Source organism: Mytilus galloprovincialis, chromosome 2 (assembly GCF_965363235.1).
Source record: "Mytilus galloprovincialis chromosome 2, xbMytGall1.hap1.1, whole genome shotgun sequence".
Taxonomy (NCBI): Eukaryota; Metazoa; Mollusca; class Bivalvia; order Mytilida; family Mytilidae; genus Mytilus; species Mytilus galloprovincialis.
The window spans coordinates 95,172,993-95,200,627 of record NC_134839.1 but is presented as its reverse complement, the minus strand read 5'-3'; the positions used below and the strand labels follow the sequence as shown (position 1 = coordinate 95,200,627).

Below are 27,635 nucleotides of genomic sequence, written 5' to 3'. Positions count from 1 at the left end.
TTATTGTGAAACTGCCTATTCTAGAGGTGGCGTGAATCAGATGTGGATACTTAAACATTCCAAAGATCTTGAGTACATACAATCTAACTCTCTTTCATCCTGTAATAGTATTAAACATTTAACTTTTCTACACTTTACACAAGTATTCCACATTCCAAACGAAAAGACAAATTGAAAGAGTTGGTATTGCTTTGTTTCATAAAAATGGCCACCGTAGATACAAGTATCTTGTCTAAGGGAGGGATAAATCCTACGTTGTAAAGGATCACTGATTCAAACAAAAAATTCTCTGAAACTGACATTATCAAGATGCTTGATTTCATGATTGACAACATATTTGTAACAGACTGTCGGCATTACAATGGGAACAAATTGTGCCCCTCTTCTTGCCGACTTGTTTATTATTATGAGGCTGACTTCATACAGGAACTTCTTAGGAAGAAAGATAAGAAGTTAAGAATATCCTTTAACTCTACTTTCCGGTATATAGATGATTTTCTTTCACTAAATAATTCAAAATTTGGTGACTATGTTGAACGCATCTATCCCATCGAACTAGAGATAAAGGATATTACAGATACAGTTAAGTCGGTCTCATATCTTGACTTACATCTAGAAATTGACAATGAGGGTCGGTTGAAAACAAAACTTTACGACAAAAAAGATGATTTCACCTTTCCAATTGTGAACTTTCCATTTCTAAGTAGCAACATTTCCAGCAGCACCTGCATACGGGGTATATATCTCCCAATTGATACGATTTTCCGGGCTTGTATTTCCTATCATAAATTCCTTGATAGAGGATTGCTGCTCACAAGGAAACTTTTAAACTAAGAATTCCAAATGGTGAAGTTGAAATCACCCATTCGTAAATTTTACGGACGCTTTCATAAATTAGTTGACCGTTATGGAATAGCCGTTTCACAGATGATATCGGATATGTTCCTTATGTCGTAACTACAGTACCCTTCCCTTTTCACGATTGTTACCTACTGTATTAGGCTTTTTACCGGATTTGTAATAACATTAACAAAACGACGGGTTCCACATGAGGAGCAGGATCTGCATATCCTTCCGGAGCACCTAAGATCACCTCCAGTTTTTGGTGGGATTCGTGTTGCTTAGTCTTTGGTTTTCTTTGTTTTGTTTTCTGTACTATTATTTGTCTGTTTGTCTTTTAATTTTAGCTATGGCGTTGTCAGTTTATTTTCAATCTATGAGTGACTATCCCTCTGGTATCTGTCGTCCCTCTTTTATAAGACAGATAGTTGTATAAAATTCCATTATATTGACAACAATGTGTAAACTAAAAAAAAACACACATAATAGGTAAAAATGTTAAAAATAGGGTACAGCAGTCAACGTTGTGTTATTGTCTTAATCACGATAAAAACAAACATCGTTTCTCGTTTTTTATATAGATTAGACCGTTGGTTTTCCCGTTTGAATGGTTTTACACTAGTAATTTAGGGGCCCTTGATAGCTTTTTGTTCGGTGTGAGCCAAGGCTGTTGAAGGCCGTACATTGACCTATAATGGTTTACTTTAATAAATTGGTATTTGGATGGAGAGTTGTCTCATTGGCACTCACACCACATCTTCCTATATCTATTAACCATGAGACAATAACACAATGACGGGATGTATAAGTACAGAGCCACGTCATATGCAGGAAAGAAACAAAAAAAGGCACACAGACAAAGGTCATTACCAAAAACAAAAGACAAGAATACAGAAATTATCATAGAACATATATAACCAAGAAACACAAAAAAGGCATACAGAAAAAGCATATTAGCAAAAATAAAAAAAAACAAAGAATATCATAGAACAATAACACAATGACGGGATGTATAAATACAGATCCAAGTACAATGAATACCACCATAAGAACAAACTAAACAGTAAAAGCTATAGCCATACAAACAAACAAAGGAACACTATAATACGTTATTGGGATGACAAACAACGTCAGTGACTAGAATCTATACGTAAAGGCAATCTTGCATTATTGATGAAAGATACAAACAATGAAAAACAACCGTAGCTGCATTTACATGTGAATTGATTAACCATACCTGTATGTTCTATGTTTTTCCAGTACTTTGTGTAGTATTGCAATATGGTTAGACACCGCCTCCATAAACATTAAATATCTCTTAAGTAATAGATAAATACATGTACAGAATTCGTAATGAGTTATATGTAAATATTGAAGATATTTTATTTGATACAGTAAAAGCAATAGCAGTGCAAATCAATAATTCCGTCGGGATGCTTGCATAAAATACGACAGCAGTCATTGAAGTATTGTAACAAGGGATCTTTATTCCACATAAATAGAATCTTCCACGGACTTACTGGTTTGTCATACCGATACTTTAACGGGGAACTATGCATTTCGTCATGCTTCTAACGTTATGCCTGTTCATATGGAACGTACAAGCAAGTCAGGTGAGTTATTTTATCTCTTGTGAGGTGTAAACTTAAATATTGGCTTTTGTTTAAAAACTTTTAATAAGTGCTTACCCTAAAAGTTATAAAACATTGATCTGATAAACGACATGTCATTGAGACATTGCAATCCATTGAGAAAATTATTAAATATGAGGGTCTTATTTGATGATTTTTATTTCGGATTGGGCTGTTTTTGAGATATGATATTTTATCTGTGAAACGAAGAAAAAACGGCAGGATTCTACAAATCTTTTAAAATGAAAAAAATCAATGTATACCTTTTGTTCTAAAACTAGAACATAATAATAATATGTTCCAAATGGATACCGTTAAAAGCTTTTGTCTTTAGCGGCATCTCTGATCCATCTTTTGGAATTTTGGATCCTCAATGCTCTTCAACTTTTTACTTGTTTGGCTTTATAAATATTTTGATATGAGCGTCACTGATGAGTCTTATGTAGACGAAACGCGCGTCTGGCGTACTAAATTATAATCCTGGTACCTTTGATAACTATTGAACGTCTAAGCTGTTTCAATATTGCCAACAATTTGCTCCTTATAATTATTAAGAGTTTTATTTTAAAATGCATTCCTTTTAAGACATCAAACCAACATGACCGTTATTACTTTAAACGATTTATACGTGGTATTTATTACAAAATGTAAAATTCAAAAAGAGAAATTCTAAAAAAAATCAATTTATGGATAAATTGCTATAATACTAAAAAAAAAAATGAAATGTTTTTGACTTTCCTCTTTGGAAAATTATTATTCTTCACTGTCCCTCTGGTATCTTATGTCCTTCTTTTATGATCCCGAAGGCTTTTAAGATTATCTTTCACTGTTTTTAAAATATGAAAATAGCATTTTTCAAATTCAGTGTAGCATTTTCTGGATTTTACACTTACTCTAAAACTTGAAAGTCATGATGTTTAAATAATTTATGTACACAAAATCCAAGATCAATATAAGTTTAACTTTACCGAAGGGAGTAATAAATTTATCAACGAAGAATTCAAACATAGAAAATAATAAGAAAAAATAATATTATTTTAAAACTTAAGTTAAGGATGTGTCTACTAAACTAAGTAATATCAATGAGACTAGCTGTTGGTGACATCAGCCGCCTTTGAATTTGGCAACACGATTTTTTTTTAGAAAAAAAAACATCAAAGAATACTAACAATACTCTTCTTAGCAAACTATTGGTGACGCCAATTGCCTTTTTAAAACTACAAACAGTGTGATAAAATTAACAAATATGACAATACATATATTATATCTTTTTAAGATAAAGGTTAATTATAAGATAAGGAGATGTGGTAAGCTTGCCAATGAGAAAACTATCCATAAAATACCATTTGACTTAGATGTTAGTATATAAGTATTTAGTTTAGAAATATTTCTTTTCATAAACACAGATGGGATAAGACACACAAGTGAAACCGACTTCATATGGAGTCTTTTCCAGTTAACTTAATTAATATTACAACATATCAGAGCATCCAAACATTAAATATTATTTCAACAAGTTGGACAGAATTGAATGTTAGAATCGAAGATGCCTAACCAACTTCAAACATGACTTGCACTGTAAAATCATTTAAAAGTATAATATTATATAAAAAAAAAAAATCATTTGAAGTATTACAATTGAATTGTAATTCAATGATACAATAATGATTATCATTTTGTTAGAATCGGCTGAAACACAGAGCATTCAAACTATTGTCAATAAAGGCAACAGTAGTATACCGCTGTTCAAACTCATAAATCCATGGACAAAAAACAAAATCGGGGTAAAAACCTAAAACTGAGGGAAACGCATTAAATATAAGAGGAGAACAACGACACAATACTACAATGTAACACACACAGAAACGGACCAAGCATCAGACAAAATCCCACGAGAATAACAAATAAAACATCAAAACCAAATACATGAATTTGGGATAGACAAGTACCGTGACACGTCTTATCGCAATGTGAATTTAGTCAAACTAGTTTAAAATCATTTTAATCATTGTAAAAGCTAAGACGAAAAATTATCAAGCAGTACATTCAAAAGCCTGATAATTGATTAACAAATATAGACGATTGACTAGGTTACTAATATGGTCTAGTAGTAAAGTGTGGCCATTGTGACTATCTAACAGAAGTACCTACAAGCAATGCAGATTCTTAGAGTTACTGAATCTGTTGGAGGGACTTTTTTAGCATGACGTTTATTTTTACTGAACTAATACACAGTTTTGTTTCGGGACTAGCTCAGGTCCGGATCCGGATGCGGGTTTTTCTCGCTGTGTTGAATAGCCATTGCTTGACTTTGGCTTTCTCGTTGTTCTGGTTGTTGTCTCTTTAACACATTCCCCATTTCCATTCTCAATTTTATGTTGCGTTATTTGTCTCCACGTGATATTATTTTAATTTTATGTCGTATGAAGTACTGATGTAAATGAGATTAGTGTGTTTGGATGAATCATCATTTTTCATTACTGCAAACGTAATACTTACAGCCCGTAACAGAGTAGTGATCGAATTCGCGTTTCTTTACCGTCAGAATAAGTTACGTTATCGACAAACTTATTTCAGAAGTGACATAATTTAATTTTCTTCATCGACAAAATATTTCATGTCCAACGTGTAAGTTTTCATTGTTTAAGTCGAAGTTTTTTTAACACAGTAAAACATTTTTTATAATCAACCTCTGTCATTGGCATTTTCATTTTAATGGTAAAGGATTGCTCAATGTAGATATTATATACTGCTTGCACTGTGAATATTAATGGGATTCAACACTGTAATAGTGTTTCTTTCGTCTGATACAGAATACCCCATATCTTTTCTTTTTCATACCTATCTGTTTATTATGTCCCCTGGATTATGTCAATCATACATTGTTGCAATACCGACATGCTTGTACTTTGTCACAGAAAAAACTGAAATAAATTTCCTTCACATCGAAGTAAAAAATACAAATGTACCCTTTAACATTTGAAATGTTGAAGACATAATTGCTCTATATCTTAAGTTATTGACGAATATTTGAAATTTAAACCTCTATAAGATGCGATGTACGGCATTTCATTTTATCATTGGTAATGATCCATATCTGACAGAGAAGAAATATTCATAATTATCAGAAAGTTTTCATAAATATTGTTAGATACCACTAATCATTCCAACAATCAAGACAACAGAGACAAACAGGGGAAAAATATGAAAATGAAAAGATATGACTTAAGTGTTAGCATGTTCAGGGAGACGGCACTCAATTTACAAAAAAATAAAATTGATGTTTTAAGGAACTGTAGAGGTCTCCACAGGTTTTCAACAAGGGTAGAATTCAAAACCTTGAATATGAAAGCCTCGAAATCCATGATACTTTTTCTGTGCGGTAGTTATATCTAAAAAATCCAATCATGTACACGGCATATAATATTCATACATTATATAAAAAAGAAGATGTGGTATTATTGCCAATGAGACAACTATCCACAAAAGACCAAAATGACACAGACATTAACAACTATAGGTCACCGTACGGCCTTCAACAATGAGCAAAGCCCATACCGCATAGTCAGCTATAAAAGGTCCCAATAAGACAATGTAAAACAATTCAAACGAGAAAACTAACGGCCTTATTTATGTAAAAAAAAGAACGAAAAACAAATATGTAACACATAAACAAACGACAACCACTGAATTACAGGCTCCTCACTTGGGACAGGCACATACATAAATAATGTGGTGGGGTTAAAAATGTTAGCGGGATCCCAACCCTCCCCCTAACCTGGGACAGTGGTATAACAGTACAACATAAGAACGAACTATAAAAATCAATTGAAAATGGCTTAACTCATCAGATGGACAATATACAAGTGGACGTGGGCCGGTATGTATATTTATATATTGGGGATTTATTTTTGTTTCCAAACAGAATTCTAAAGTTATGTATAAGTGCCTCCGTTCATTGCACAATTGTAAATTGTCTTCCTAAAGACCAGCAAAAATAAATGGCACAAGTTCACGTAGTCATAAAAGAAGTCGTATAATTTACGATAAATCGAACAAAAAATCAGAAATACGGAATATTATATGTTAATGGTTAGGAAATCCGTTTCCCCTACATGTTTTAAAAGTCAAAGAAAAATGTTTTCCCTGATACAAGCGTTTTAAGAACCAGCTTTGTGTAACCTATAGACAAATTCGACTGGATATAAGGAAGTTTTAATATGTTTACTCTGATTTGAAATGATTTTTAGTCCGAAAAAATAAAGGACTTCATTCCTATCAAACACCTTTTTAATTGTTTACCAGTATATTTCTTTTAGTTTTGGGTAAAATTGTGCTTTGTCGCTTAGTCCCCATCCATTTCCTTTTAACTTTAGTGCGAGTTGATTTAAAGTGTCTCATTTGTTGAGAATACAGTACAAGTCTTTTGATTTGTGTCGTACCTGCGACATTAATATAGCGACAGTGAGATACAACAAACCTATATGTCGTCGTCGGTAGTATCGTCGGCGTCTTCATCATTTAGATCGTTAGTTTTCTAGTTTGAATTGTTTTTATATTTTTCATTTCGAGATCTTTTTAAGCTTACTATGTGGTATGAGTTTTGCTCATTCTTAAAGACCATACAGTCACACATATCAATTTACTTCTACATCATCTGGTATGTGGTTGAGAGTTGTCTCATTGGCAATCATACCACTTTTTTTTTTATTTCTATATAAGTTTTTTTTTGCATTGAATATTACCGAATTAACTATCCTCAATGCTCTTCAACTTCGTACTTGTTTGGCTTTATAAATATTTTGATATGAGCGTCACTGATGAGTCTTATGTAGACGAAACGCGCGTCTGGCGTACTAAATTATAATCCTGGTACCTTTGATAACTATTTACACCACTGGGTCGATGCCACTGCTGGTGGACGTTTCGTCCCCGAGGGTATCACCAGCCCAGTAGTCAGCACTTCGGTGTTGACATGAATATCAATTATGTGGTCATTTTTATAAATTTCCTGAATATAAAACTTTGAATTTTCGAAATACTAAGGATTTTCTTATCCCAGGAATAGATTACCTTAGCCGTATTTGGCACAACTTTTTGGAATTTTGGATCCTCAATGCTCTTCAACTTCGTACTTGTTTGGCTTTATAAATATTTTGATATGAGCGTCACTGATGAGTCTTATGTAGACGAAACGCGCGTCTTGCGTACTAAATTATAATCCTGGTACCTTTGATAACTATTTACACCACTGGGTCGATGCCACTGCTGGTGGACGTTTCGTCCACGAGGGTATCACCAGCCCAGTAGTCAGCACTTCGGTGTTGACATGAATATCAATTATGTGGTCATTTTTATAAATTTCCTGAATATAAAACTTTGAATTTTCGAAATACTAAGGATTTCCTTATCCCAGGAATAGATTACCTTAGCCGTATTTGGCACAACTTTTTGGAATTTTGGATCCTCAATGCTCTTCAACTTCGTACTTGATTGGCTTTATAAATATTTTGATATGAGCGTCACTGATGAGTCTTATGTAGACGAAACGCGCGTCTGGCGTACTAAATTATAATCCTGGTACCTTTGATAACTATTTACACCACTGGGTCGATGCCACTGCTGGTGGACGTTTCGTCCCCGAGGGTATCACCAGCCCAGTAGTCAGCACTTCGGTGTTGACATGAATATCAATTATGTGGTCATTTTTATAAATTTCCTGAATATAAAACTGAATTTTCAAAATACTAAGGATTTTCTTATCCCAGGAATAGATTACCTTAGCCGTATTTGGCACAACTTTTTGGAATTTTGGATCCTCAATGCTCTTCAACTTCGTACTTGTTTGGCTTTATAAATATTTTGATATGAGCGTCACTGATGAGTCTTATGTAGACGAAACGCGCGTCTGGCGTACTAAATTATAATCCTGGTACCTTTGATAACTATTGACATGATAAATTTGTAAACCTCCATGAATTGTTATGAAACTTGTATAGGAGTTATTCTTCAAGACCAAGATAAAGCAGTGTTCCTTGTAATCATTTACGAACTTATTATAATACTGCTTTCATTTGAGAACTAAGGAAAAACCGGCAAGTGGTTTTGGGATATCCCCCTTATGTCCGAATTACTGTAAATGTTTTAGTACTTTTTTCTTAATTTTGTCTGTGACGGTCGTTCCCCTTTTTCATATCAAATAACTATGAACAACAACTTGAATTTTAATTTGAAATTTAACTTAATGGATAGGGGTACTCATCCAAAGCACATTACACGAACGACATTTGGAAATCGGTCTAAAAATAGAACATATTTTTTTCCAAAATGGTCACGTGGTTTTTCCTCGTTGTAGTGATGGGATAACCACATCAAAGAATGACATGACAACATCAAATAATGAAACAAACACATCATGTAGTGTGAAATCGTCAAATTTTCAAACATCATTGCGTAATGTTAAAGCCATATAAAGAATTGACAAAATTTGACAATCATCATAACGAAATAACAAAACCACATCATGTAATGAAACAACTACATTACGTTATGTCACATAAACATCAAGTAATGTTAAAACCACGTTGCCTAATGGGATAACCACATTAAATAATGGTGAAACCGATTGAGTAATGACAAAACCATATTAAGTAATGACAAAACTATATCAAGTCAATACGAAACCATAAAATGTAATATCGAAATATCATTATGTAATGACTATTCCATATTGAGTTATAACAAAACATCATTACGTAATGTCAAAACCATATTATGTAAAGACAAACTATCATTAAGTAATAATAGAACAACATAACGTACTTTCAGAGTTCCACATTAGACAGCTGTGGCGTTCCATATTATTGACATAATCCTGTATATAGTAATCTAAGATTTGTTCAAATGTTTTTAAATACATATATCCTAAAAAGTTAAATAACAAAATCCCCAAAAAAAACGAACTTCTAAATTACAAGATCAAACACATCAAATGAATGGAAAACAACAGTCATATTCCTGAATTGGTACAGGCATTTCCTAATGTAGAACCGTTGTTTCATAGCTAGTTGAAACTCTCACTTTTATGATAGTCCAATAAAATTCCATTATATTGTCAGCAATGTATGAACAAACCAAACAGAAATTACATGTAAAAATGTCAATAATAGGAGTCCAGTAGTCTACATTGTGTTAAAATCATAATCACTATAACAAACAATAGGTCAGCAAACAAAAAAACACATTTGGTATATAGACAAATCATATTAGCCAAAACGGAAGAGAAGAATACAAAACAAATGGCCACAGCACAAAAACATTGGCGAGATGCATAAGTACCGAGTCAAGCCAAAAGTATATTACCAAAAATGGAATAAGCAGTAAGATTTATTAATTTACAAAGACAAATAAAAGAACTTTATGACACGTAACTAAGATGACAAAGGCAGTATCTAGAATATATTTTTCAAAACAATCATGTATTATTTTTGAATTTGATTCGTATCATTCATCGACATAGACTTGTGTCTAATCCATTTGTCATTTTTTAACAATAAAATATGTTTAAAGTAATTCATCGACAAAAATAATTAGCTTCACAGAAACCTTATTATTTTACTATTAGACTATTCTATTTTTTAAATGGATTGTTTTATATCACTGGAATTCCATCGTCATCCTTATATTGCACTAAAACGACATATCCCAGTTGTATTGTGGACAATAAAATACACTGTGTTATCATTGTCTAGTACCTTCTGGTATATGTAAACATGACTAGTCTTTGACTACTGAATCAACATCAGATATCTGTTACTTTTATTCTGAAAACATGTAATACCTAATCATAATTCAATATTTGTGAATAATGAAGAAACTTAAATTGATATAGTAAAGCGATATCAGTGCTAATCAATAATTCTGTATAGAAGCTTGCATGAAATAGGAGATTTGTCAGTGTGAGATTGTTTCAGTAGATCTTTTTTCATCATAAACACAAACTTCCACATTCTTGCTGCACACATTCATATAAGTCGAACTATGCATTTCGTCATGATTCTAACGTTATCTTTGTTTTCATGGAATGTACAACAAATTCAGGTCAGTGTTACTACTTTTGTTACATGTATCTTCTGAGGCTTAAACTTCATATTCTAAATTGATTTATTTAAATTACACGAGGAATACGCGAGTGTTTTAAAAACGAGATTGTGCACAAATGTCCTAATGGATTTCCTTGATCTCGGATATTGAAATAAGGGTAAATTGTACATTTTTTGTCTGTTAGAGCTATTGACAACCATTGCCACTACCTGACATTCGTCGTCTGTTTATTGACGTAGCCTCCAAATAATTATCTGTATGACATTATGATTCACTCAAAACGTTACGTCGCATGACGCCATCAAACAAGTCAGATTGTTATTGCTTCGAAAAAGGAATAACCACACTAAAGCAATTAAATTGTCTGAAACTTTCATTTTATGTTGTCGGAGGTACCGTTATTATTGAAATCAGTACCATCTTTGGTATTTATCATCATTATTTTATAACTGAATGTGTAATATTTAATCTTGAATAATATAAATAATTTGTTCGAACATCTTAAGTAGATGTAATTGCCTTTTTTATATGGTCTCTGTGTTAGTTGTCTTGGCATCTCTCTTGCAAGCATTTGCGGCTTATCGAAACTTAATAAATCCAATATTTATATAAACAACGTCTTCTATGACAAATAAGCTTTAAAATGTTTATCTTAGAACTCCCATGGTGTTGGCCTGCTAATTTTTTTACAAAATTGAATACTTTTTAATCGGTTGAATAAAAAGATGAACTTGTTTTGGATTTGATGTGTATTTTAGTGCAACAAAATTACAAAAGTGTGATTATAATTATCAAAGGTACTAGAATTATAATTTAATACGTCAGACGCGCATTTCGTCTAAATAAGACTCATCAGTGACGCTCATATCAAAACAGTTAAAAAGCCAAACATGTACAAAGTTGAAGAGCATTAACTATTTAAACCCTATAAACTATATGGCAAGTTTTTTTTTATTATAATTATTTCAATAATCGTAATGTGAATGATACTGAAGAAATATTCAAAGTCGAAAACTGACAATGCCAAGACAAAAAAGACGAAAAACCATCAAGCGATAAACAAGTCTACAAAACACAGCATAGAAACCTAGAGACTACTCTCAACAAAACATGGTGGTGATATCAGGTGCTTCGAAAGGGTAAAAAGATCCTACCATCGGCAGTATGCTCATGTACTTGTATATTCGAAGACGAGGAAGTGATTGTGGTCCCGACAATTGGAACATATAAGTAGTTATCTCTGAAACAGATTTTCAATGATGACAGAGATCTCTTGATGGCATCCGTGACATTTAAGAATGACTGAGGTTACCCATATTTTGACTATTTTATTCATTATGTCTGTTTAGTTTACGCATCATTGTATATAAATATATATCGGAACTTGACGAGACCGTTGTACAAATTAAGAGGTTAAGCGTTATAAGACCATGTTTCTTCATTTGAAAATGCCTGTACCAAGTTAGGAATATGACAGTTCTTGTCCACTCGTTTTTTATGTGTTTTGTCGTTTGAGTTTGCAGTGTGATTAGGGACTTTCCGATTTGATTTTCCTCTAAGTGATTTTAATCTTGTTTGTACCCTCATTTATGTAGCTTTATTGACAAGCAGCAATCCTGATAGGAAATCTATTGTCTTATTTATTTCTAGTTGATAAAAATAGACGCGTTCAAAATAGTTACAAAACTTTCCATTATCAAATGAGATGTCATCTATACTATTAAATGAAAAGACCTCATTTTGTGTGTCGCTTTTCTTCCTTCCACAATAAATTTATCATTATGCATATGTGTCGTATAGGTACCATGCATTGTCGCATTTGTTTTATGATTATTCAGTTTGGGTTATTTTTAGAAAAAATCAAAAATAAAGAAGTTTGTTTATTGTTTCCGTCATCGGACGGACTTTTAAGTCATAGACAAGACTTCCGTTTATGACTGTCTTAAAATAATACATTATTTACACACGTACTTGAGGACAGGACATTATTTTCGCGTTTGTCTGTATACTATGATCATACATATACGATAAATAAAGTGTATTTGCTATTTACTATCAATTCCAAGTTTACTATCCACGAGTATATAAAGAGTCTCTATGTAATATATCAGTGACCTCCTTGGATAGTGACGATAGTAAACTTGGAATTGATAGTAAATAGCAAATACATTTTATTTGTGGTATATTTATGTGCATAGTATACAGAAAAACAGAAAGCAAAAAAAAAAATACAGACTTTGGGAAAAAGGCAGAGGACTAAAATAAAGTTTCCTGTCACCAAGTACATATGACTTTTGGCGTACTAAATTATAATCCTGGTACCTTTGATAACTATTGGTACCTTTCCTTAAATTCTCCAATCATAAAATCTTTTACAAAAATTCATCCCACAATACTTGAAATACTTTCAACCACGCTCTTAATGCCCGCGATTGTGCGGGTGTCACTGGTATATTATATAGAGACTAATTAAAAGTTTACTATCCACAGCGGTCACTAATATATTATTTAGAGAGTCTCATTCAATATATCAGTGACTGCCGTGGATAGTAAACTTGGAATTGATAGTAAATAGAAAATACACCTTTTTATGGAATATTTATGTTTATAGTATACAGAAAACAAACATAACATGTTACTCTCATCAAGTACCTATGACTTTTGATACCTTTCCTGAATTTCTTTAGTCATAAAATCTTGACAAAATTTCATCCTACAACAGATTACATACTTTAACCACGCTCTATATGCAGGTGTTTTCTAGTAATTTTTATAGATGAACATGTAGTTGTAAGATAATTCTAGCTTATCACAATACTGCATATGAAGCTCCCGTATGACTTCAGCCTCATACGAGCAAGTCAGCAAGAAGAGGAGCACAATTGGTTCCCAGAGGAATGCCAATTAAAACGTACATCTTCCCAAAACAAGATACGTGTATCTACATTTTTTTATTTCTTTCAATATGTCTTAATTAAAAAAAAGGGGGGAATACTTTTCTAAAGGGTAAAAAAGTGCAATGTTCTTAATACTTTTGCAAGAGAAAAAAGACTAAGATTGTATACACTCTAAGAGATCATTTGAATTTGTTAAGTATACACATCTGGTTCATACTGCCCCACAAGTACGTAGTCCCATAAGAACTCTGAAGCTCGGTCTTTATAGCTGATTACATAGACTTATTTTAGCCAAAGGCTTTTTCGTGAATCATTTTGAAACACCCAGCAATATTACCTTGTTACCCATTTGGAAAGAATATCTGTGTCTTATTTTTTTGTTTTTTAGCCTATAGCCTGGCAATATTTATGAACGATAAGCCTTCCACTTCTCAGAAGAAAATAGAGATTCTAGGTATCGCTCATTTGATATATTCACATACAATTGACTTATCTTGCAAGATTTTAAAATGAAGGTGCCAAATATAAAAAAAATTGACAGAACACTAAAAAAAATAAATTTAGATTTGAATGTAAAAGTTTAATCCTATGTGTCCATACCTTATCAACATTGATCAGTTTGTTAGTGTGTATTTATCAAATAAAATGGTTGAAAGCGAACATGAGCCAAACAATTGATATAAAATATTCAATGCAGGAACAGATTTTTAAAAAATGATTTATAATACTAGTAACCATAGTGATTGGTGGTCATGTCATTTATCCATTTAAAGCAAAAAGACGGTCATGTATGATGAAGGTAACAATTAAAATGGCATGTACCCTCTCAAGAATATGACAGTTGGTATCAAAACATTTGTTGGCGTGTTTAACTGTTACAGTTCAGTGTTTCTGTTGTTCCGTTGTTTTCTTCTTCTTTAAAGTTGATGCGTTTCCCTGGGTTTTATTTTGAAACCCAAATCGGAAATAAGTTGTTTGTCCTTCCAGTGACCCTTTATTTACAACCCGATCTCAGTGAGTGAAAATCGTTTGTAGTGGGTCCCAATTATTTATCATGTAAAGTTACAAAATATTTAGCTTTGCTGCTTCAGAAAAATGATTTTTGAAAAATTAGCCGATCAGTTCAATAATTGACTGTGCATGTCATTTCTTTGTCGACTTACAGTCAGATGCATATCGTTTATAGATGGACTTCAAAATGACAGACCTGACTAGTTTGGGTAATAGAGAAGATGAAGAAAATATTAAATGTTTAGCAGATTACTACTTACGACAACTTGGAAGATCGCAAAGTAGTGGAATTAGTGAGCCTTTCAGAATAGGAGAGCAAATGATATCCCTAATCTACGAAACAGGTGCATGAACGTGCAACGTATGATAAATCAACAAAATCATAACAATTCATTTATTTTAGCACAGTGAGGTCAATATCAAAATTGTATTTGTTATCTCTCTTTGTACACCTGATCAGGATAGTATTGTGATTGCTGAAATTTTGAATGAAATCTAGTAGCTTGCTGTATTGGTATCGTTTTTTTTTTTTAAGTAGGTTATTATATTTTGATGTTTTTTTATACTTTTAGACAATTATAAAGTGACAAGACTTATATTGAAACGAAACTATATTATGGGGATTTATATCTTTACAGGCGCGACCAGATGAGGATTGGACGAATGATTGTAGAGATATTCTTTTAAGCGACGAATCAGGAAAGGGAAAAGTCACTCAACGCTATATGGAATGCATGTATTGGGCTTATGGATTTCCGAAAGAGGAGGCAAGAAAATTTGCTGAAATGGGTAAAGAAATATTATTTTGTTAATAAAGTATCGATTCATTAGTTATATTTTGTAACAATAGCTTAGTATCCTATATCAAATGTTTGTTTACATTTAATTGTTATCTCGGTAATTTAAGTGTCTTTTTACCAGTATTTTGAACTTGTGGACCGCTGTATCATCAACATATTTGAATGTGAAATATTATGACTTGGCTTCTTTGACAATCTTGTTTTTTACAAGTGTCTGAAGGAACTCCGATTTATAGGAAAATAGAAGTCGACAAGTAGGGTCGCACAGTTCGTTCCAATTGAAATGCTGACTATTTGTTGAGCAGGTCTTCCTCCATTTCAACAAAACTCCAGCATACTGATCATTTGCTCCTTATAATAGATTTGTTAGATAAGATTAAACGATTACTTTTCACAAAAACATGTGAAAAAACAAATACTTTGTGGTCTTTACATTGTATGTTGGATTATTACGTCAGTATATATAATATATGGCTCAGATGGATAGTTGTCTCATTGGCTTTCATACTACATATCCTTGTTTTTATATTGAAGTCGAATATATATCCCTTTCACATTATCCATTATGATTGATAATTCCATTTACGATGTATCACTTTCTGTCTTAATATCATGCGTTTGAATAACCTCATCATATAGTTAATTGAGACACAGATAACAAAACAGATGGGAGCAGCTATAAACTATAATCGTTTGTATTGCAAAGTATTTTCAAATCATATGAAAACATCAGTATCTTTCCGAGAAGGTCAAATGTATATATATCAATGTGTATCAACATCATCGTAGGGTTAAGTATCCCTAAAGGTTAAAATGTTTACACACGAATTTAAGTTCGGTGAAGGAAATAAATGTTATCCAAAGGAAACAAGTAGTGTAGCAATCTTAAAAAAAATAGAAATGATTAGAAAATCTGTTTTTATTCTTTGTTTATCGATTCTCCAATGACAAGTTTTTTCTTGTTTATTTACAGAGGTGGGGAAAAGATAATGGAAAGATTAAAGCCATTTAGAGGAAACATAGATTTTCTGGTTAAACTGTTTTGGTACAACGTCTATATGCCTTATCACCTACACTTGAAACGAGAATGACAATTGAACTGTTGTCGTCATTCTGTTATCATTATTCTTCTGTGGCATACTATACTTCGACTGTGACTTACAAATTGCTCAGGAACGTCACTAATGTCAATGATAAAGAGACATACTGATTGATTAAAAACGTGTCAACATTGTTTTAGATGAATCCAAACTTGCTTCTAACAATAAAACTCATTAAAACTTAATTCCTTTTGCTTTATCCAAACCCAGACGAATTTGTGTTTTTGTCTTTTATTTTGCATGCCAATTGTTATTTAAAAGTATGTTTCGTTTGTTATAAATTCACATTAATTATAGCATATTCAATGCATTATTGCATTAATAACTCTTCGTCTGATTCATCTTTTGTTTTATACACCTTTACGCATAAAACAGTTGTGCTTATACAGTCATAAATATATTCCAAAAATATTTAAGGAGTGACCACTTAATATCTGAATTATTGATTTAATGTGAAAGAAAATATACTGCATATTTTCATGATAATGTTTTCAAAAAATAAAAGCGTCAACTAAGGAGATTAAGAATCATACATTAATTTGCCTTTAAATTTAACAGGATGTCTTAATTATAAGCTAGGTATCTTTACATTTTTGGCAACCACTAAGTCTTAGTCAATGCCACCGCTGGAGAATGTTTCGTACTCCCAATATGTATCACGAACCTAGTAGTCTTAGTCAATGCCACCGCTGGAGAATGTTTCGTACTCCCCATATGTACCACGAACCTAGTAGTCTACTTTTTTGTGTTAATTATGAACATTATCGATCCGTTCATTTTTTTAAACGTGCAGTTTATTGAATTATTCTAATAACACTTAGCCTTTTCTACCACAGGCAAATATAACTTTAGTTGTATGTGGAACTTCATTTCTGAAGTTTTGGCTCTCAATGTTCTGACAAATTATAAGCTTTGTATATTTGATGTGTTTGTGCAACAAGTAGGTCGATGCCACATTTGGTGGACGTTTTATCACCGGAGTTATCACCTGACTTGTATGTTGACATGAACTATATTTTATTGGTTCATTTTCTAAGAATTTACGGTTTATAACTTGTTGAATTGTACAATTTCTTTACTCCAAGTATAGATACTCTTAGCCGTATTTGGAAATTCTGGTTTTCAATGCTTTTCATCTTAGTATTTTGTTTGGTCTTAAAACTGTTTGGGTTCAAGCGTAATTTGTGAGCCTTCTTTAGACGAAACGCGCGTTTTGCGTTCCAAATAATAAGCTTGGTACCAATCATTAATGAGTTTCTAAATATACTTATGTAAATTTGTTAAAATCTTCTATATATATTAGACGCTCCTTATTAAAATTTCATACGATTCACTAACTCTCGAAGATAAAGAGAGCGAATAAACATCACGTAAAGTCATTAGACTATTTCAATCAAAGTATCAATATAATATTTATTTCCTCTAATGTTTAAGACAACGACTGTCCTCACCATTTTGGTAACATCTGTTTGTTTAGTTATTCTATACAGTAATTTTTGGATTCAATGACATTCTGAACAATTGTTTCAAAAAGGTAAAACTGAATTCATCCCTTTGATAATAGTGTCCGTAATACCAATTCCTCGATTGACCAAAGCATTCACCTGTTATTGTGTTTTTTAATTTGATAGATGCTTTTTGTGCCTTTTTGTAAATGTTTGTTTGTTTTGAGATTGTAACACAGTGATGATTGCTGTAACCATATGTTGACTATTTTACCGATGATGTCTGTTTTGTTCACGCATCTTTGTAAAAATAACGGAATTTGATGCGACTGTCATACAAGTGAGAGGTTTAGCGCTATAAAACCAGGTTCAATCCAACATTTTTTCACATTTGAAAATGCCTGTTCCAAGTCAGGAATATGACAGTTGTTGTCCATTCGTTTGATGTGTTTTATCAATTGATTTTGCCGTTTGATTAGGGACTTTCCGTTGTGAATTTTCCTCCGGAGTTCAGTATTTTTGTGATTTTACTGTTTTTCACAATAACGCCCGAGACTTAATATTTTTATACCTTAGCCAGCTTCATGAATTTAAAGGAGCGTGCATAATTAAATTCCATTTTTTATCTTATTTTTCAAGTTAACGATCAGCCTAATTGAAGCTGGACTGTGCAGATTTTTTACTGAATGTTTTAATTTTATAAAAACATGGGGGGACCTCGCTAACATGTTTAACCCCGCCACATTCTGTATGTATGTGCCTGTCCCAAGTCAAGAGCCTGTACTGCAGTATGAGTTGTTTCATTGGGGTGGGGATTAATTTGAAAGCACGGTTAGACCTACTCAAATAAATTATGTGGACATTAGATAGACAATATGTGACAGAGGTGTACAACTGAGTGAACTCTATCAAATGAAACGTAGGTGTAAGTTTATTTTGCTATAATCTGCATACTGGAAAAAGCACATCAAAACCCAGGTAAGTTTTTAAAACATAATCTACGTCTAACTTTAATATATCTAGGTCCAGCCAGGCCTCAAAACATTCCTAGATGCATATAATTGCCTGTACTGAGAGTAGATTTTGCGGTGTAAACACGGCCATATTTTTTCAATCTTGAGATGAACCTGAACAAGAATGCACACGATGTTGTGGTTAGAATTTCCCACTATTAATTCATTTCAAAGAATTGGATAACAATATGTAGCTGTCTGACCGAACTGAAAAATCCTTAGTTACAACTCATCAATGGTGCCCCACTGACTGATTAATATCAAGTCATTCTTTTCAACAGACTGAGTTCAATAAATATTGCACAATCAAAGCATCGACAAACAGGAAATAGGTGTCCGGAATATCCGTTAAGTGCTCACACGGTACAACTCATCACGTTCATGCTGCTGATCAAGTGTGAAGTCTTTCTGTTCGGTAGTACTTGAGTATAGTGTGTCGAAAAATAATATATTGAAAATTTTAAAGTGTCGTCAAACAAGAAGTTGGTGGTTGACAGATCCGAAAAGTGCTGAACCGTTACACCGCACGACTAACAGGCTGCTGACCATACAAAATGTCTTTCTGTTGATAAGTATCTGAGAAAAGTGTTCCAGAAATATTTGTTAGGCCAACGGACGGACAGAAGAACAAACGAAATTACGAACAATCTGAATGTTATATAATAGCCCACACTTTTAGAGAGGGTACAATATATTGTTTGACTATTTATCGTATCTTAAACCTTTTAATCTTGAATCTTGAATCTTAAATCTGTTTGAAGGCACGAAATTTAAGATATCATTTGGTTCTTAAAATAACAAACTTAAGGTGTATATAAATGGTTAGTTTTTGTTGAGAAATTTCAGTTGTTTAAAAAACATGAAATACTAGCGAAATACTACGACCTTTGCATATTGTTCTTTCAAATAAAAGTTAAATAAATAAAACATATCTTGTTAATTAACAGTACGGTTGAATTACTATATTTAATTAAGCTAGTTTGACTTCGATCACAAGATCAAACAGAGTTTCACGTCATAGAGAATTAATTAGTTTGACACTGGAAATAAGACTGAATTACAGCTGGTATATCATTGACATTTCCCACCAATACAGCACATGGTTGATCCATTGATTTATGTTTACATTACTCCCAGGAACAAACTTTCCATATATTTTCAGGACAAAAAGAAGTAAAGGTAAACAATAAATCCAAAAAGGATTTTTACTGCTCAAGTAAAAATAAAGGTGTGTTGGATATTGCCATCAATGAACATTTTCCTACGTGTTACCAATGTTTTTTCAACTGATCGGGCGGAGCTTATGTTTTAATTTGCATAAGGACAGTCTATTTGAAGATGTGTGTGATACGGATGATTGCCGTTATAATAAATCCTGATTTCTAATCACCTACCAGTGTCATCAAAGGAATTTACAATACAATTACTGGACACTTAATTGATGAGTTTATCCTAAAACACGTATCTATAGATCGACTGGTTTATTATGAGCGAACCGGTTAAACTCCGCCCAGTCAAGTGAAATAAATCAAGTAATACATGCCACTCACGGACACACGATGGGCTATTGAAGAGAATTTTGTATTCTTCTGGAGATATCGCTCCTGTTCTAACCGAACGTGTTTGTTTTTTTTTAAATCCAGAACAACCAAACATACACCCATTTTTATCAAGGTTTTCAAAGCTAGATGATACATGTATGTAGCCACATTTCCGTGTTGAAGGCCATACTTTGACCTACAATAGTTTACTTTTAAAAAATGTGACTTGAATGGAGATTTGTTTCATTGGCACTCATACCACATCTTTTATATCTATAAAGACTATGACGATATTTCCATACCCTAGTCAACACTTGGGTTCAGACAACATGAACGTGCTTTTTAAAATAAATTTGTGAAAAGAAAGTATCTGTTTCTATTAAAATCTAGAAAAAAGGAAATATTGTATGATTATCAATGAAACAACTAACCATCAAAGACAGATCGTTAAGGACAATGATGCGAACAACTACATTTAACCTTACTTCCTGAACAAAACCTAGCATGGAAAGATTTCAATAAATCTCATTCGTATATGAATTAACAGCAAATACTTGGATAGCCATATATTAGAACTATAGTTGCTTGCACATTACATTTCTACAATTTATTGATTATGAAAACGTTGAAGTATATCAGCTTATAATATCTCGATGACATTTCGAACACGCCTACACAATGTCCAATGTACACATTTAATATTTTACATTATTGGGATTTATGAGGCGTCACATAGTTTATTAAAAGTAAGTATCTGTGTCTGTTAGTCTCGCAATCTTATGCTGGGTGTTTTTATTTAAACATATGTAATAATATAACTTTCTCTAAAAGGTAATGTGAGCTGAAGTGTTACAAATACCAGCGATTGTCAGAAGTAAGACAATTATATCGTCGTTGAATTTTTTTCTTGTAGCATTTTGTAGTATCCTCCCATAAAGCTGTTGGGTGCATATATGGGTCATTTTCAAAAAATGTCAAATTTTCAGTACACCCATGCTAAATTGATTATTTCTAATGAAAATTCCAGTTGTAATGGTTTAAAGAAAGCTTGTCGGATTTGTGATTCAGAACATTAATAATAATCACACCTTACATCTATTTTGGTAAGATTAAACTGCATTTTTAAAAGTCCGATTTTGGGGGTATTTGTGTGCGTACAGTGTCAGAAAAACACATTTTAAATGATTTTTTACGATTTTCTGATCGCCTTGATATCTGCAAAAGTGACTTTTTAAGAAAGTTAATTATTATTCTAACGAAAAATCGTAGCTTCTTTACCATTTTATGTAACATATTATCTACAAACTAAATTCAATCAGCGTACGGGAGGTTCATGTCCATCCTGTTGCCTCTACTTAAATAAGCCGTTAAATTATTCTCCCTATGAATATTGAATCAGTCAGTGTTGATTTCAAAAGTGCAAAGTAATCTTTATCGTTTTTTGAATGAAAGTGTAGAGAAAAGAAATTTCAAGACATTTAGTAAAAAACATAGAGTACTTTTTTTCATGTCTATGCTGTTACCAACAATTTTGATTGATTACACCAACAGTATGCTTGTAAAAAGTGCAATAACGTGTTGGAAACCAAATTCACAATAGAAAACCATAATCACTTCACCAAAGGAAGTAGTTATTTCACAACAGTTATCAATAAAGGGCTGCGCTTTAGCGCATGATACGCCCGTTGTTTGAAAGACGACGGGCGTATAAAAATGGCAAAAAAGACTACAATGACAATGAGGAGCAGCAAGAAGATAACAGGGAACGTAAAGATGGTGAAAGTGACTCTACTGAAAGTTATGATCTAAATGAGGAAGTAGGTGATGAAAGTAAGGATTTCATTGACGACGGGCGTATAAAAATGGCAAAAAAGACTACAATGACAATGAGGAGCAGCAAGAAGATAACAGGGAAAGTGAAGATGGTGAAAGTGACTCTACTGAAAGTTATGATCTAAATGAGGAAGTAGATGATGAAAGTAAGGATTTCATTGATGATGAAGATAAAGATTTCATTGATGATGAGGAGGCCTCTTCTGAGAATGAAAATGAGGATTTTTCTGATGATGAGGACAGTGATTACAGTGAAGAAGACACTGATGATTAAAGCTAGTTCAGCTTTTCAATATTTAGCATAAAAAACAAATATCATTAACATTGGCATATAACATAGAAGTCTTCGATGCAATATAAGGAAAGTGATATATGATTATTGGTTTTAGTAATTCTATGGCTGATTTCCAAATTTTATAGTAGTTTGAAAGAAAGTAATTTTCTTGGGGTATATTGCTCATAGTTAGATTCTGTTGAACACAGTAAGGAATCCATACTAAATTATACAAAGATGTATGCAAACGTTGTTCAAATGGTGCTTAATATGGTGGATAATGATTATTACCATTTTATTGTTTAGAATATTCACAAGATGATAATATTGATAAATGTTTAGGAGACTTGATTTCCTTATTTTTTTCATAAAATGACACCCTTTAACATTTAAGGAATATTTAGTCACATGTTAGGATTTTCATGTTGTCACTTGTTCACTTATTATGTGCTATTGTAGACTAGTTATGTTTTATAACATTTTTTATTGCGTTCAACCCTTCCACCGAAACCGAACTCTATAAAAAGCTGCAATGCTAAGGTATCATTTGTGATTTCAATTGCAACCAATTTTAACAAGAGTAAAACATCCTATATGCAAAAACAGTATTTGATTTTTATCCATAGCTTAGATAGTAAAAATGTTATCATAAAATGATATATGCCTCAGGGAACAGTTAGTATCTCAGGGACTGCTAATGTGCTTTCATCCTTGCAACCTTTCAATAATAGTACAAACGTATGACATTCATGGAACCTATTTTTTACAAGAAATTTAATGTTTTAAATTGAACTAAAGATTTTACAAATTTTATGTTTTCATCAGATTTCATTAAGTATTATTTGTTACATCAATAGATATAAACAATTCACCAAAGTTTCATGGACATTGGTGAAAGCCTTTTTGAGTTATTGTCCGAAGTGTTAAAAATCCCCCTTTTTTATGAATAAAGCCCCATAAATCCAAAACTTAAAATCTGAAATTTATAGAAATTGAAAGGGAGCTTACATCAATAGATATAAACAATTCACCAAAGTTTCATGGACATTGGTGAAAGCCTTTTTGAGTTATTGTCCGAAGTGTTAAAAATCCCCCTTTTTTTATGAATAAAGCCCCATTAATCCAAAACTTAAAATCTGAAATTTATAAAAATTGAAAGGGAGCTTACATCAATAGATATAAACAATTCATCAAAGTTTCATGGACATTGGTAAAAGCCTTTTTGAGTTATTGTCCGAAGTGTTAAAAATCCCCTTTTTTTATGAATAAAGCCCCATTAATCCAAAACTTAAAATCTGAAATTTATAAAAATATAAAGGGAGCTTACATCAATAGATATAAACAATTCACCAAAGTTTCATGGACATTGGTGAAAGCCTTTTTGAGTTATTGTCCGAAGTGTTGAAAATCCCCCCTTTTTTTATGAATAAAGCCCCATAAATCCAAAACTTAAAATCTGAAATTAAAAAAAAACGAAAGGGAGCTTACGTCAATAGATATAAACAATTCACTTAAGTTTCATGGAAATTGGTGAAAGTGTTTTTGAGTTATTGTCCGAAGTGTGGACGACGGACGGACAGACGGACGGACGGACAACGGTATACCATAATACGTCCCGTCTAAAAGACGGGCGTATAAAAACGAAGAAATTTTTCTATCCTGTTATGTCTATCCTGTTACTATGATTGCTATGGTTACAATAACAGGATAGACAATTGTAGACAAAAACGTCGTTAATTTTTTTTTATCTTAACATATAGGTGCAAAATGAATGAAATATTTCATTATTTGAACTCATCTTAAGGTTATAACGTCTTAATCTTCCCAGTTAAGCATTTACAGGTGCAATACTGATATCGGTAAGTTACTAACAGGATAGACAAAAAGGTAACAGGATAGACTTTTATCAGAAACGTACATTCCTGTTACCAATGAAATAAAGAGAAAAGTAAACTAACTTATGAGGGATTAAATGTTGGGTTTATTTGAAAGGGTGAAAAAATGCCGAACAATATAAATTGCTATCTTAGACTTGCATTACTGGTGGTAATTTTTACAACCTTTGAAAAAAATTGTTTATAGGCATTTTGCAGTACAACCTGGAAAATTGGCAAATAATCTATTATTTTACAGAATGAATATATATAGAAGTGTATTCTCTTGAAAACCATCTAATTGGCTACGTAAAACAAGCTTAACATTCTATCTAAACCTTTTCTTAATAACCCAAAATTTCTTTTGAAAATGGTAATAGGAAAGACAAAATATTGTACCACCGATCAAAAAATGTCTCAAGATATTCTTGTATGACATCATTAAGATTGCATCTTTTAATATGTTGTTGTAAAAGTACTGTTTGTTTAGATTTGCTTATGTAGAGGGGTGTTTGAATAAGTGACTTTTAATAAAATTTTCAATTTCAAAATTCGACATTTTTTTGAAAATGACCCATATATTGTTGTCCTTAACCATTCAACATGCAGACGAGTACGATCTAATTAGGAGTATTTACTTTTAAAATTTCGATGATTGCTATATTATTATAGTCTGGTTTTAGTGCTATATTATAGTCTGATATTAATGACTGCATATTAAAATATATAAACTTTTGTAAAGAAGATATAATAATAACTTGTACACTGCATTATACTGAATCATTATAAATACATGTAAGGGTTAATAGTTTATCTTTAGTACGTGTTACTTTCTAGTAACAGTGCTTGACATTTTGAGAAAGGATATTTTTAAGGATGTGTGTTGATCTCTCTAGTTTTTGATTTAATATGTTTGTATTGTTACCTGGCTGTCTAATTGAAATCACTCCGTATTATTCATGTTGATTACAGGTACAATGCAGTTTCTCTTCCTTATATGTTACATGTTGTTCTGGAGTAACATTTTACAGGCACATAATGAGCAGGTAAGTCAAGTTTAACTTGCACAGGAAAATCAGCAAAAGTACGTCGATAAGTTATATAAGCTAACAGGGTAGTATTACTTTCCATCCAAACATTCCCCTGTAATGGCTTGTACAGCAGTTTTAAAGCAACTGTAAATTAGGTTCATTAGGCTCCCACTAGTCAGACAATTTGCCATGCGTCGGATGCAATTATCTTTCAATTGCATAATTACATACAGAAATGCTATACATTATATGATATATATCAGAAGGAGAATAAAGATAACAAAAAGATATTCAAGGTCATAATTTATAAACGTATTTCATTTTCTTTAACGTAATAGTGTAGTTAGTCATCATACAGATCGACAAAACCGATGAACAATTAATTCAACTATGTTTCATATAGCAAACTTAGAAACAAATGTATCGTATTAAAATATGGAGAATAACACGCTTTGTGTTGTTTGTCATGGCGTGTTTGTTCGAATGATTTAACTTCAAAAGGAACGCTCAAAATTTATATTGGAAGCCAAGAATCTATCAATACAAGAATACGCGAGAAACTGTATGACAAAAACGGACTTAAATAGAATATTAGCCGAATCCATCTTATATAACTTTTTCCCGAGAGAGCTAGAACAGATAACAACCTTGTCCTTTGGTTGAAGGTAGATAGTTATTTTACTGGCAACCACATAAAAAGGCCTTACAATTTATATATTAAACAAGGCGTTTTTAAATTGAAATCTTAATTTGTAATGTTAACTTGGGTGAACGTGTTTTTCAACTACATTTGTTCTAGCCGCTTTTAAGAACTGATCTCAACTATTCAAGGATTGTTTTACACTACACCAGTTTTAATATTGAACCGGATACTTTTACTGCAAAATACGCCATGTAAGTGATGTACTTTCACTAGATAATTTAAAGTTTGTTGAATGGTAGAATGCATCTATTCCATTTATTTAGATGTTCAGGATATCACAATTACATTTACTGTAGGCTGCTTTAAATCTTGGTTCGTAGTGTTCGTTTTGTGTTAGTACGTCTTGGGTTTTGTTTTCGGAATGTTGAGTGTTGTTGTTTGATGAAATTTCAAAATTTGGACCCATGCATTGGATACATGAATTTTGACGGGATGATTTCTCATCTTCAGGTTATGTACGTCAAGTTTCGGTAACTGCGAGTATTCTGTGATACAGTATAATTTCATTTATTTGTGGTTTTTGTTATCAATTATATCCTTCTTTAAAAAGGACACAATCTTCTGTAGTTGAATACTATATTATGATATGTCGACCTCTTATAGAGTCTTTCGGTTATCTGTGCCGTGTTTCTCTATCCAGATAGCTTTTGTTTTCTTACATCTCGTTTTATTCATACAATTAAAAAGATTTAAACAAGAAGTTACATAAAATAGAAATTCATGTTAACACTTTCGGGCAAATTGATAAATTGATAATGATAGTGTATTATATTTCGACAGGATGTAACAGATCTAGAAGAATGTAGAAATCTTCTCCTCAGTCCCGAATTTGATGACGACATAGAAACAAAGGGAGAATTGATGTGTATGTACTGGGCCTATGGATATAGCAGAGACGAGGCAGCTAGTTTGGCTAATCAGTCATTCCAAGGAAAATATAATCAATCTGCTGTCCAATGACAAAAACGGTTATTACTTTTTGCAAAGGCATAATAAAAATCTACAGATTTTTGGCTCACAAATACTTAAGTCTATAGCTATAGAGAACTTAGCCAGTCTAAGACTGACATATTTTTTTTCAATTCTATATCAACCTTGTTATTCCATAATTACTGAAAGATAATTGTGCTATGACAGAATTATTTATTTACAGCTTTTCAACTGAGTTTAACTGTGTGTATTGCTGTGTGTTTGTTTTTCTACAGTTAACTAGATGTATAGGGGGAGGGTTGATATCTCAAAAAACATGTTTAACCCCGCCGCATTTTTGCACCTGTCCCAAGTCAGGAGCCTCTGGCCTTTGTTCGTCTTTTATGATTTTTAAATTTAGTTCATTTATAATATATTGCAGACTTTTAATTCGGAAAATACGGCTATAAAAGATACCGGAAGTTAAACCATTGTGGTGACGTCAACCTATTCATTTACCGTAGACTCTTTTTCTAGAATCAACACTTCCTAAATCCGTCGCTGAAATGGACTCACCAAATTATATTCGATTGTTTTCTTTGTGTGTCTAATTTCATTAAGTTTGAATTG

The 27,635-nt window shown here is 32.3% G+C and overlaps 2 long non-coding RNA genes across 2 annotated transcripts; both read left to right on the top strand.

Moving 5' to 3' along the window:
• The first annotated feature begins 2,234 nt into the window (after positions 1–2,234).
• LOC143064961 (uncharacterized) lies at positions 2,235–16,567 on the top strand. Its single transcript, XR_012975363.1, has 3 exons — positions 2,235–2,453; positions 15,121–15,271; positions 16,256–16,567. It is a non-coding gene; the product is annotated as an uncharacterized LOC143064961 (long non-coding RNA).
• A 4,419-nt stretch (positions 16,568–20,986) lies between these two features.
• LOC143064960 (uncharacterized) lies at positions 20,987–27,104 on the top strand. Its single transcript, XR_012975362.1, has 3 exons — positions 20,987–21,127; positions 25,335–25,408; positions 26,877–27,104. It is a non-coding gene; the product is annotated as an uncharacterized LOC143064960 (long non-coding RNA).
• Positions 27,105–27,635: the final 531 nt, after the last annotated feature.